This window comes from Lithobates pipiens, unplaced genomic scaffold (assembly GCF_037356315.1).
Source record: "Lithobates pipiens isolate NorthernLeopardFrog02 unplaced genomic scaffold, aLitPip1_a1.2 Scaffold_13, whole genome shotgun sequence".
Taxonomy (NCBI): domain Eukaryota; kingdom Metazoa; phylum Chordata; class Amphibia; order Anura; family Ranidae; genus Lithobates; species Lithobates pipiens.
Genome location: NW_027507718.1, coordinates 480,313,433 through 480,326,855, shown reverse-complemented (window position 1 = coordinate 480,326,855; position 13,423 = coordinate 480,313,433). Strand labels below are relative to the sequence as shown.

Below are 13,423 nucleotides of genomic sequence, written 5' to 3'. Positions count from 1 at the left end.
ATTTTGTAATACAGTCAGGTCCATAAATATTCGGACATCAACACAATTCTAATATTTTTGGCTCTATAAACCACAACAATGGATTTGAAATTAAACAAACAAGATGTGCTTTAACTGCAGACTTTCAGCTTTAATTTGAGGGTATTTAAATCCAAATCAGGTTAACGGTGTAGGAATTACAACAGTTTGTATATGTGCCTCCCACTTTTTAAGGGACCAAAAGTAATGGGACAATTGGCTGCTCAGCTGTTCCATGGCCAGGTGTGTGTTATTCCCTCATTATCCCATTTACAAGGATCAGATAAAAGGTCCAGAGTTCATTTTGAGTGTGCTATTTGCATTTGGAATCTGTTGCTGTCAACTCTCAATATGAGATCCAAAGAGCTGTCACTATCAGTGAAGCAAGCCATCATTATGCTGAAAAAACAAAACAAACCCTTCAGAGAGATAGCAAAAACATTAGGTATGACCAAATCAAAAGTTTGAAACATCCTTAAAAAGAAAGAAAGCACTGGTGAGCTCAGCAATACCAAAAGACCCGGAAGACCACGGAAAACAACTGTGGTGGAGAATTCTTTCCCAGTAGAAGAAAACACCCTTCACAACAGTTGGCCAGATCAAGAACACTCTCCAAGAGGTAGGTGTATGTGTGTCAAAGTCAACAATCAAGAGAAGACTTCACCAGAGTGAATAAAGAAAAAAATCAATACCGTTCAGTTAATTTCTAAGTATAAAACGAAATTGTACAACTAAAGATTTTCATAGGGAATCTGATGAGCTCACCACTAGATTATTAGCAAGGGGATATACCAAGTCCACCCTAAAAAAATAATTTAATCATGTCAAGGACACCAAAAGACAGGATCCAATATTGGTCTATCTTGACTGAAGATCCAATTCTTGAAAATTTAGTGACTAAAAATACACAAATAACATATAAGAAAGCTGGATCTATTGGTGGAATGCTGACACAGAGTGAATACAAAGGTAACTCAAGGATGGACCCCTGCAAGACTTGGGGTACTTATCCTTGTGGATCCTGTTCACAATGTGCAGTTATTGGCAAGAGGTCCTCATTTACACTGCCCAATGGGGAACGTTTCTGCCTTAAGCATTTTGCGAATTGCAAAACGCAGGGTGTGATTTACCTCATGCAGTGTCAATGTGGTGCCTTCTATCTAGGCAAGATATGGCAGGAATTGGGCAAATGCATTGAGAAACACATGCACAGTATGCGAATAGGCAACCTGTACTTACTTCTGGGCAGACATATTGCCAGGAGACATAATTACAGAGTGCTTAATGTCAACTTTACAGTTTTGGACAGAATACATATTCCTACCAGAGCAGGCGACTGGAACAAGATTCTGCTCCAGCACAAAACGCAGTGGATCAGATATCTTAAGGCTACAACTCTTCCAGGCCTTAACGAGGCAGAGAGCTTCAGGCTCTTTCTGGATGGTTTTAGCTCAGGAAAAACAGACTAAACAGACTTAGTAAGATGATTCAATGAACATATAGGGGTCATGTTCCTCCGTGTATATATTTTAGTTCCCAAGTGAGGGGTGTTGTTCATAAATAGGTGGTTCCTTCCTTTTTTTCAATTCTATTCTTAATCCATTTCTTCCCTATGGATGGGATTTCGGTAGATATTATTTGGAGGTGGCTTTTCTTCCTCCTAGCTCTGTGGTGGGATTTCCTCTTCCTTATACTTTTGGAGTTGAAATATTGATGTTACACCATTGGGTTTCTTCTCTTTTTTGTAATATTTAGGTTCTTTCCCTCTCTATTTTCTTTTTGCATTTTTTCACGCCACTTGGATTGGAATATCTAGTGATGGAATGGCATATATTATAATTTTTTGGTTTGTAATGGCAGAGGCATTTTCCAGTTTGTGTAAATGATGTCGTCTTTTTGCAAGCTCTCACACCTCTACCCGGCACACAAAGGCCCTTATATTTCATACTGGTGCCATTTCTCCTCCTCTGGTTGTATTGGTAATCCAATCACCAGAGGATGCTTTTGTGTCAGCAGTGTTCATCTCCAATATGGCCGCCAATCCGGTCCCCGGATGTTATCATCCGACCGTGGTACGTCATCGCAGCGCGCCTGTGCAGTATATGGAGATGCCTGGGACTGTAGCTGGCACCATTCCTCTCTTCCACATGGCACCATCATCGTCATGCCAATACAGGCGGCAAAAGTTCTAATACTCTGGAACTCTTGGATTTTCATAAGCAAACTGCCCCTAATGGTAAGTAACCTCTTTTAAGTTTAGGGTTTGCAAATTTTCTCCCTTGAGGGATGTTTTTACACCCCAACAGATGGAGCTTCAGTGTGGCTAATGTATGTGTACACATATCACCCGTTGGATTTATTTATCTTTATCTGCCTTTATATAGCCTAGGGTGTCCCTCTCTGCTTTGAGTGCCATATTTTTAGATCATATCCAGCAGTCCTGTACAGGGTGAAGGGCAGTTTGTGCATATGTTGGAATTTTTCCACCAAGATATGGGGAATGCTTCTGTCAAAAGATACTTAAACATGTATTGAAAACGTAAGTATTCATGTCATATGTTTGCAGCTATTTAAAACATGTATTATATATGGTACTTATATGAATTCTAAAATGCTACATTTTGTAAATTCAGAAGTGGTATAAATCCCTGATGAAGATTTTGCTTATACATTTATTATTCGAAATGCGTTGGTTTTTGATATCCTTCTACTCTACCATGCGGTTTCCACTTTGTGGTCGCTCAGCTAGTAGTTGGGAAATACCACTTCTAACTCAAATATATCATGCATTGTTTTTAATCTTTGTATAATTATGCAACATGTTTAATTTTTCTATACATTATTTATATGTTAAAATAACATTTCTTATATATTTATTTCTAAATTATTATTTCACTGCCTTAAAAATCCCAAACTAGAGGTCTTCACATTTTTCCTGTTATCATAGTGTCAGGGCTGGCTTAGCCCTTCCTCCTCTGGGCTGGCCACTCAGCTGTCGGCTAATTGCCAGCTCTCTTCTCTTTCCACAGTTACCAGCTGTTCCCAATAATGCTCGTCTGACCTGCCCATTTAAAGCCTTCCTGCTCACTTTTTCATTTGCCTTCACGTTGGTCACATCACAGCGAACCATCTTCTGCTGTTTGTTTCAAGACTGGCTTGCTGACATCCCACCTGGCTTCTTATCCTGCATGCGATTGCTCTCCTTGGATCCCTGACTTCCGGCCTGGCTGATTACCCGATCTGGTTAATGAACTTTGGACTGGCTGACTACCCGATCTGGCTACTGGACTCTGGCTATGCTTGACTACGCTTTTTCTATTTACCTTTTTATTTTTATTAATAAACAAGTGTGATTTGATTGTACTTCTCTCTCAGTCTGTTTCATAGCTTCTGACACATAGGGATGATGGCAATCACACACCCAGTCACATGAGCCGTTTCACTTTTCCTGGATTTGGGGCTTAGCCCAAATAGCCATGGAGGGCCTCCAAATGTCCTGAGGAGCAAGAAAAAGCTGGTCCCTCCAGTGCCCAGAGCTCTTTACTAAGTTTCCACACCAGCAGTGTATGTGAACTTACCGCTAAGGCCCCTTTCACACTGGGGCGGGAGTGGCGTCGGCAGTAAAGCAGCTCTATTTTTAGCGCAGCTTTACCGTAGTTTTAGCGGCGGTATTTGGCGAAAAAGGGTTAAAACCATCCGCAAAGCACCGCTGCAGCTGCGCTTTGCCGGCGGTATAGCCACGCTGCCCCATTGATTTCAATGGGTAGGAGTGGTTTAGGAGCGGTGAATACACCGCTCCTTCACTGCTCCAAAGATGCTGCTAGCAGGACTTTTTTTACCATCCTGCTAGCGCACCGCTCCAGTGTGAAAGCCCTTCCGGCTTTCACACTGGAGTGAAAGGGGCTGTTTTTTTCAGGTGCTATACAGGCGCTATTTTTGAAAAATGCCTCAGTGTGAAATGGGTATAAACAATAACCCTAGAGTATACACAATAACCCTTTAGTGGTGACAATGACTTTTAAACTCTATTTTGCTTGCAATATTTCAGTGTCCTTCACTTAACACAGGCTAAGCTTTCCTAGAATGTTCTTTTTTTCTCTCTCTCCCTTCTCAAGGTTTTAGTTTCACAACTATTAGGCATAGCTAATGACATATGAAATGTGACATTATTCTATTTGCTGGTTTTTAATAGCTCTCACACCAACCTCTTTCTAATCTTCTGTATAAGGTAGAATGTAATAATCCATTTTAATAGAATGGATAGATACGGTTTGTTTAGTTCCAAAGAAATATTCAGACAAGTTTTTCATTATGTGGAGATTCGGATATATCCAAATACCCGAATTACAGTATAAATGAAGTTTACCGAATGCTTTCCGAATAACGAAACTAAATTAGTTGGAATTTTCAAAATTCAAATTGAATTTTACATCAAATTCGAACTGTAAACATGTTTCTGAAATCAAAGGTTGTGTGTGTTATTAGACCGCTTGCCAGCCAGCAAAAGGGTGTACAGGTACATCCCCTTTAACTGCTTGCCGACCACCGGCTGTCATATGACGGTCAGGCGGCAGGGGTTTTGTTGCGGGAGGGCGTCATATGACGTCCTCCCATTTAAACAGGTAATGCGCGCGATCATGCGTGCGCATCCCTGTTTCTTCAGTGGCGGCGTGTCACAGAGACACTGCTTGCCACCGAGGAGGGTGAACAGCTATTGGGCATGGCTGTTTACCATGTGATCGGCCGTGATGAAGTCACGAACGATCACAGATGGTTCCACCCCACTGTGCACGGCGCATGAGCCCGATCGCGAGCGTGCTGTGCGTGCATGTCGGTGGGGGCATGTTCCCAGTAACACTGCTCATCATTGACGCTGGTAAACAGCCATTGGCCAGCTGTTTACCCACGTGATCGCCTGTGATCCTTTCACAACCAATCACTAAATGTCAACAAACCGCGGTAACTAGCTGTTACCAGGTAGTGTGTGAGAAGGAGTTTGCGGTAACATCTCGTTACTGCTTAGAGTGTACACAAATCACAATGATTGCCCCCCCCAATAAAGAGGACCTGTTATCACCCATCATAGTACCTGTCACCACCCATCAAAGTACTTGTCACAGTTTATCTGAGTACCTGTCATAGTCCATTAGAGTACCCGTGTAGCTGTCACAGTCCATCAGAGTACCCGAGTACCTGTCACAGTCCATCAGAGTACCCGAGTACCTGTCACAGTCCATCAGAGTACCCGAGTACCTGTCACAGTCCATCAGAATACCCGAGTACCTGTCACACACCATCAGAGTACCCGAGTACCTATCACAGTCCATCTGAGTACCTGTCACAGTCCATATGAGTATGCGACTACCCGTCACAGCCCATTTGAGTACCCGAGTACCTGAGTACCTGTCACAGTCCATTAGAATACCCGAGTACCTGTCACAGTCCATCTGAGTACCTGTCACAGTCCTTATGGGTACCTGAGTGCCTGTCACAGTCCATATGAGTACCCGAGTACCTTTCACAGTCCACCAGAGTACCCGAGTACCTGTCACAATCCAGTTGAGTACCCGAGTACCTGTCACAGTCCATATGAGTACCTGAGTATCTGTCACTGTCCATATGAGTACCTGAGTACCTGTCACCGCCCTTCAGAGTACCCGAAAACCAGTCTCCAGGCCATAAGAGTACCTGAGTACCTGTCACCAGGCTATAAGAGTACCCAAGTACCTGTCACCAGGCCATGAGAGTACTCGAATACATGTCACCAGGCCATCAGAGTACCCGAGTACCTATTTGCAGCTCATGTCTCATAGAATATACATTGGGATGTTTGCTTTCCAAAATTGGGTAATTCCACTGTCCTGGTGCTCCAGGACCTCCAAAAGTGTGATAGGTAGGAATGAAATGAGATGTGTAATTTATGCTCCTAGAATGCCTGAAGGTACTACTTCAATGTTGGTCCTCTGTATGTGGCCAAGCTGTGTAAAAGTCTTACACATGCAGTATCGCCATACTCGGGAAGAGTAGCAGAACGTATTTTGGGGTGTAATGTTTGCTATATAAATGCTATGTGTTAAAAATATCTTATAAATAGACAACTTTGTATAAACAAAAATGTGTTTTCAAAATTTTCCAAAACCTTTCCGGAAAAAAAATGAACTGTTCAAAAGACTCATTATGCCTCATTGATTATAAGTTGGGGTGTTTGCTTTCCAAAAGGGGTCATTTTGTGGGCAATTCCAATGTCCTGGTGCTCCAGGACCTTCAAAAGTGTAATAGGTGGTTGAGAAATTAGATATGTCATTTATGCTCATAGAACGCCTGAAGGTGCTGCTTCAATGTTGGTGCTCTGTATGTGGCCAGGCTGTGTAAAAGTCTCACACATGTGGTATCGCCATACTTGGGAAGAGTAGCAGAATGTATTTTGGGGTGTAATTTGTTTTTATGCATATGCTGTGTGTGAGAAATAACCTGATAATATGACAATTTTGTAAAAAAAAAAAAAAAATCTTCATTTTGCAAAGAATTGTGGGAAAAAATGACAACTTAAAAAAACTCACCATGCTAATACCTTGGAATGTCTACTTTCTAAAAAGGGTCATTTGGGGGGTATTTTTGCTTTCCTGACTTGTTAGTGTCTCAAGAAATGCGATACACCTGATGTACTGAAGGCCTGATCAGACGTGATACATTTTCAGAGATTGGCACCATAGTTTGTAGACTCTATAACTTTCACAAAGACCAAATAAAATACACTAATTTGGGTTATTTTTTTACCAAAGATATGTAGCAGTATAAATTTTGGATAAAATTTATGAAGAAAAATTACTAAATTAGCAAAATTTTATGACAGCATCAAAGAAAAAGGCATTTTTTTCACAAAATGTAAGTTTTTTTATTTATAGCACAAAAAAAAACAAAAAACACTAGTGATTAAATACCACCAAAAGAAAGCTCTATTTGTTTGAAAAAAAAGGACGTTTCATATGGGTACAGTGTTGCATAACTGAGTAATTATCATTCAAACTGTCAGAGCGCTGAAAGCTGAAAATTGGTCTGGGCAGGAAGGGGGTGTAAGTCCACTATATTGAGGTGGTTAAGAAGCTGTGTCGCGGGTGTGCACTCGTGGTCGGCGGTGCGGGCACGCACCTGTCACGGTTTCCGTGACCAAAAACGTGGGTCCCGTGGACTCAATGTCCACCGGGTGCCCGCGATTGTGTCACAGAGAGGAAGAATGGGGAGACGCTTTTGTAAACAAAGCATTTTCCCATTCTGCCAATGACGGAACAGTAATCACAGCTCTCTCTCATGGAGAGTAGTGATCACTGTTCTGTGTGTTGAAGCCCAGCCCCTTAACAGTTAGAATCACTTCCTAAGACACACTTAACCCCTTCACTTCCCCCCATGTGTTTAATCCCTTCACTGCCAGTGTCATTTACACAGTAATCAATGCATTATTATAGCACTGATCGCTGTATAAATGACAATGGTCCCAAAATAGTGTAAAAAATGTCAGATGTGTCCGCTATAATGTCACAGCCCCGATAAAAATCGCAGATCGCCGCCATTACTATTAAAAAAAAATTTTAAATAAAAAAATGCCACAAAACTATCCCTATTTTGTAGACACTATAAATTTTGCGCAAATCAATCAATATACGCTTATTGCAATTTTTTACCAAAAATATGTAGAAGAATACATATCGACCTAAACTGAGGAAAAAAATAATTTTTTTATATATTTTCCGGGGATATTTATTATAGCAAAAAGTAAAAAATATTGAGTTTTTTTCAAAGTAGATCAGTAGATCTCTGACATGTCCCCTTCAGAACAGGGATCCGCCTTGTTTACAAAGGCAGATCCGTCTTCTGCCTCTGTACTAGGCTATCGTGGGTCAGCAGCAGATGTTGAGCCTGCCGACCCACGGGTGCGAGAGCACGCTGCGCGCCCATCCACAGCTGCACGAGCCGCCGTACAACTTTGGTGATTCGCGCAGGAGAGTAGACCTGCCATCTCATAATGACGGCGGTTGGTCGATAAGTAGTTAAAGAGTCATTGCAATCATTTGATAAAGATTTTTCTTTTGTCTGTTCACTTTGCCACATTCAAATCGATAAAAAAAAAAAAAAAACGTTTTTGATTCAGCCAGTTCAAAGCAGTGCTGTTTAATCTTCTATTTTATACAAACACTTTAAGAAAAATGAAATGCTAGCAAATATATGTATTTCGTTGGGATGGCAGCTAGGTGTGGAAGATAAATGCCATCATAAAATCTAGAGGCCATCAACAGGAATGCTATGTCTTCTGGGTCACCTTGATGTTTCACTAAAATGTATGTTTAATATTTCTTTGGAAAGTTACTTGTGTCATAGAACTTGCATACAGATTGTTATCCATTATCATATAAAAAAGAAAACATCTTTCACTCCCTCTAGAGGTCTCCTAATGATATTGCATCACTTAGTACAAATTGTTGGCCCATAAGTTTTCTTATTGTCCACGTTTAGCCTTTTTTTTTTTTTTCTCATTTTTTTTTTTTACAAGGCCGAGCTTTACTCATAAGGGATAAGCATATTTGTATTCTCTGCATAATGAACTCCATTTATTGAAGGCTATTTTATTTGGAATAGAATGCGGCAGCTCGACAGCAATAGATTCAAATTGGGAATATTGGTTTCCCCATCATGACATCATTTTTGTGCTGGCTGTATCGAGTCACATTTAATAAATGAATAACTGGACAGTTGCCCCGGTAAACAGTTCCATTCCAAGATAAACAATGACACAAATACAAGAAATAAAATGTTAGCCAAGAAAGCTGTCCCAAAACGAAAACTCGTTTGTTCATTTTTTTCCCATTTACTCCAGCAGCCTCTCTCAACCTTTTTACCACAGAGAACGACTTGAAATATTTTTTAGGTCTCAGTCTATCCCAACTAAAATTAAATAATTGAGGTCACAGGGAAGTAGGTTCTTTACATTGAAGGTCAATAGGAAGAATGTCCCTTACATTGGTGGTCACTGAGCAGAATGTCCCTTAGGAATGTTTCCTAGATTGGTGGTCAGTGAGTAGAATGTCCCTTATGTTGGTGATAAGTGATATAAATGCCCCTTACATTAGTGGTCAGTGGGAAGAATATTCCTTACGCTTGAGGTCAGTGGGAAGAATGCCCATAACATTGGTGGTCAGTGGGAAGAATGCCCCTTAGGAATGTGCCCTACATTGGTAGTCAGTGAGTAGAATGTCCCTTATGTTGGGGATCAGTGATATGAAGGCCCCTTACATTAGTGGTCGGTGGGAAGAATGTCCTTTACATTGTTGGTCATTGGGAAGAATGTCCCTTACATTGGTGGTCATTGGGAAGAATGTCCTCTACATTGGTGATCGGTGGGAAGAATGTCCCTTAAATGGTATGTATGATGGTACATTGAGTGTGAATGAGAAGAATGTTCCTTATTGATGGCCAGTGGAAAGATTATCCATTACACCTTACATTGATGTAAGTGGGTAGAATGCCACTTAGCCCTTGTACACACGGTCGGAGAATCCGTCGGAATGTGTCCTATCGGACCGTGTTGTCGGATAATCCGACTGTGTGTGGTATGCATCGGACTGATTCCGTCGGAATATCTGTCGGACCCAATTTTCCAACTTGTTGGAAATATTTCCCGACCAACTGGTTCAATCGGACATACTCCGATCATGTGTAGAGAATTTTGATCGGACCAAGTGCCACGCATGCTCAGATCAAATTCCTACATCAAAGCTATTGGCTACTAGCCTGAACGTAGTCCCATCGTAACGAAATTACGTCATCACGTTCTGAATAATCGGATTTTTTGACAACTTAGTCCGACCGTGTGTATGCAACAGTTTCGGACACAATCCGACGGACAAAATCCGACGGACAAAATCCGACGGACAAAATCCAACGGATTTGGTTGTCGAAATCTATGGCCGTGTGTACAGGGGCTTAGATTGATGGACAGTGGGGAGACTGTCTCTTACATTGGAGGTCAGTAGGAGAAATGTCTTTTACATTTGAGGTCAGTGGGATGAATGCTCCTTACATTGATGGTTAGTGGGAAGAATGTCCTTCACATTAATAGTCAATTCAAAGAAGGTCCCTTATGTTGATAGTTAATGGGAAGAATACCCCTTTAATTGGTGGTCAGTGGGAAGAATGTCCCTTACATTTGTGGTCAGTGGGAAGATTGCCCCCCTTACAAACAGCTAAAAAGATCATTGGTGTCATGGCACTGGCTCTGACAAATGGTGTTGGTCTCAGAATTATGTAGGTACCATCAGGTAAAAGGTCTCACCTCAAAGAACCCCAAGCAACCTCTGGTAGAACTGGTTAAGAATGACTGGTCTACATAATGTCATACATACATACATAATCTACATAATGTGAGCTTCTCACAGTATGTACTAGAAGCTGCAGCAAGTCATATAGAGCCCACCCTATTGTCTAAAGCAGCTATAACCAAGGCACCAGGGATTGGTTTCATGGTAGTCAATTTACCCAAGGATCGGGGGGGGGGGGGGGTGGTGTTTTTAGTGGTGGACAGGTCGGAGGGTGGGTTATTCATGGAGTAGGTCCTCAGCTCCTCTTCACACCACAAGACTCCTTTACAGCACAGTCCCCCCTTTATATCAGTGTCCACAATTCCTCTTTACATCACAGCCCCCCTTTACATTACAGTGCCCCTTTACAGTGCAGTCACCTTTACACCACTGTGTCCTCTTTACCTTAATGTATGTAGTGGGGACTGCTCAGTAAAGGGGGGCTGTGATGTAAAGGGGACTGCACTGTAAAGGGGGCACTGCGATATAAAGGGACTGCACTGTAAACGGGCACTGTAATGATTACAGTGCCCCTTTATAGTGCAGTCCCCTTTATATTACAGCGCCCCTAGCAATCACGGCCTCCTCCATCACAGTGCCTTTGCAGTCACCCCCCACCCCTTCCCTTTGCTCTCTTATATAACACTTCCCATTCCAATTTCTGCCTCACCCTGCACAGAACTCCTACCTTTGGTAGGACAGAGGCTGTTACCAGTCCGGTGTCCTCTTCCGGCTCCTCCACCCTCCTGCCCAGAAGACAATATCATGCTATCAGCTGGGCAGGGGTAGGAGAAGCTCTCCATTCCAATATGCAGCTCCCCCCTCCTCCTGCCCTGCTGATAGGATAGGGGGAATAGGACACTGAGGGCCAGGCGGGTGAAGGAGCTGGGAGAGGATTCACGGGCATGGCCACACAGCTGGAGGTGAGCGGTGACTTCGCTTTGTGATAGCCCTGTGCGGACTGCACCTCACGCTGTGTGGCCAAGTCATCCACCGGGGGTTGGGGACCCCTGGTCTAGAGGATGTCCAGCATCACCTTTTCCTTTCCAGCCTGAATATGCCTGGCCTGGCCCTTTCATTCATTGGATTTCAGGTCCTTCAATCATGGCAGCGCAGCATCATTTGCGGCGTCACTTAGGGTGGTCTGCATGTAAATGTAGCCTGCCAAAGAAAGCCCACTCTTCCAGACCGATGTACACCAACAAAGTCATTTTTATTTTTTCATAAATCCTCCCAAGAGCCAACCGACTTGCTCTGACGGCTCGTGAGATGAGTACTGAGGCAGGTACAGCCATGATCTGCCTGCATTGTATAGTGCTGCACAGAGACATAGAAATGATGTGGCCTAAAATAAAGAACGTAATGAAAATGAAAAGGTTTTATTTTAAAACATCATTAGAACGTTGATGAAGGGCAAAAGGAGGAAACAGAGATGGCAAAATACACCAAATTACATTTCAGTTTAAGAATGCGGCTTGATTCATACATTTCTCCCTCAGCTGCTCAGAAAACACATTACAGCAGAATAAAATCTGCTCCCTACCACTTCTTTTTTGTGCTTATATTTGGAGTCAAGGTCTGTCATCTACAGTACAGTGATAATTCTGTCATACTGTAGGCTTTTGCAAATCTGTCTCAATTTATTCTAGGTGCAAGGGTCCCAAATACACAAAGAAATGTCAAATATACATTGCTAAGTACACAGAGCTGCATATGCTCACTCCTTGCACCCAATGAGCTTACAATCAAACATCTGCACCAAAGTCATTCTTGCACGTACTCAAAGAATGTCATCCTAGCAATGTTGTACTAGTGATCTGTAGCAACTACCAAACTACTAACCTTAGCATTTTTGTTCAACAGTCTGTGTCGCAGTGTTTCTAGCTATTAGTATGTATTTTTTTAAGCCAGCAGCAGAAATAACATCTTCAGTAACTAGCATTTATTGAATAAAGCCGCGAATGATCACAGCACACCAAATATGCTGGACCAATGTAACTATGCAATACAAACCATACCTAGAGGACAGCTTTAAGGGCCCATTCAAAAAAGTTTGAAGTGCATTAAAGCGGTTGTAAACCTCTAGAATAAAAAATGAAAAAAGCATATCCATCTATAGTGTGTGCATGCCTCAATCCAAAGCACTAAGTGTGATTTATGTCTTCTCTATCTTCCCTCTGCTATCTGCATGTCACTTCTGACATTCTATCCAGGCACCACATTATCTCGGAAGACACCCCCCCCCTCCCTCCAGCACACAAAAAGTAATTGACAGTCTCAGGTGTATGTTTCTCCCTATGAGACTGTGGGGTAGATTTAGTAAAACTGGAGCACTCAGAATCTGGTGCAGCTCCGCATGGGAGCCAATCAGCTTCTAACCTCAGCTTGTTCAATTAAGCTTTGGCAATAAAACCTGGCAGCTGATTGGTTTCTATGCAGAAGTGAGCCTGAGTTTGCACTCTGCAGCTTTAGTAAATAAACCCTTGTCTATGTGTCCCTTCCCTCCACTCAGGTTTCAGGTTACACTAAGCTCTCCTCTTTGTGCTGTGCAGTGTGCAATGTCTCAGATCCACACCCCATGCCTTTGAGATGAGTAATAGCCTTTGATCTGTGTGTTTTAGAAGGCTGTAGAGAAGAGAGGGCTGCAGATAAACATGCACAACTTATGTAGGAGGGTTTGTTTAATTTCTGTGTATCACCTCACTGGGTATATGTAAGGGTTTGCAACCACTTTAATGTGCGTTAACATGCAATACATTCATGCAGTCTGTTTATTTTGAACAGGCTGCCAACATATTACAACAGCAAGTGTTGATACTTTGTGCAAATACTTTGCGTTGTTCTTCAAAATGAACAGTGTCACAACGCACTGCACTTCATAAGTGTGAATGGGTCTTAATACCCATTAAGTACAATGGTATACGGTAATATATAAAAAGGTACAAAACTACAAATTACTATTAGCAAACACGCTGATAACAGACGGAAAAAAAAAAACGGTAATAGATGGTCAACCCAGTCCAAGCCTAGCACTACAGATCAGTACATAAAACTAT

General features: G+C 42.1%; 1 protein-coding gene across 2 annotated transcripts in view; it reads right to left on the bottom strand.

The window, feature by feature from the left end:
* CTBP1 (C-terminal binding protein 1) overlaps positions 1–13,423 on the bottom strand; it is an 873,727-nt gene that overhangs the window by 532,903 nt on the left and 327,401 nt on the right. The window lies entirely within an intron of this gene.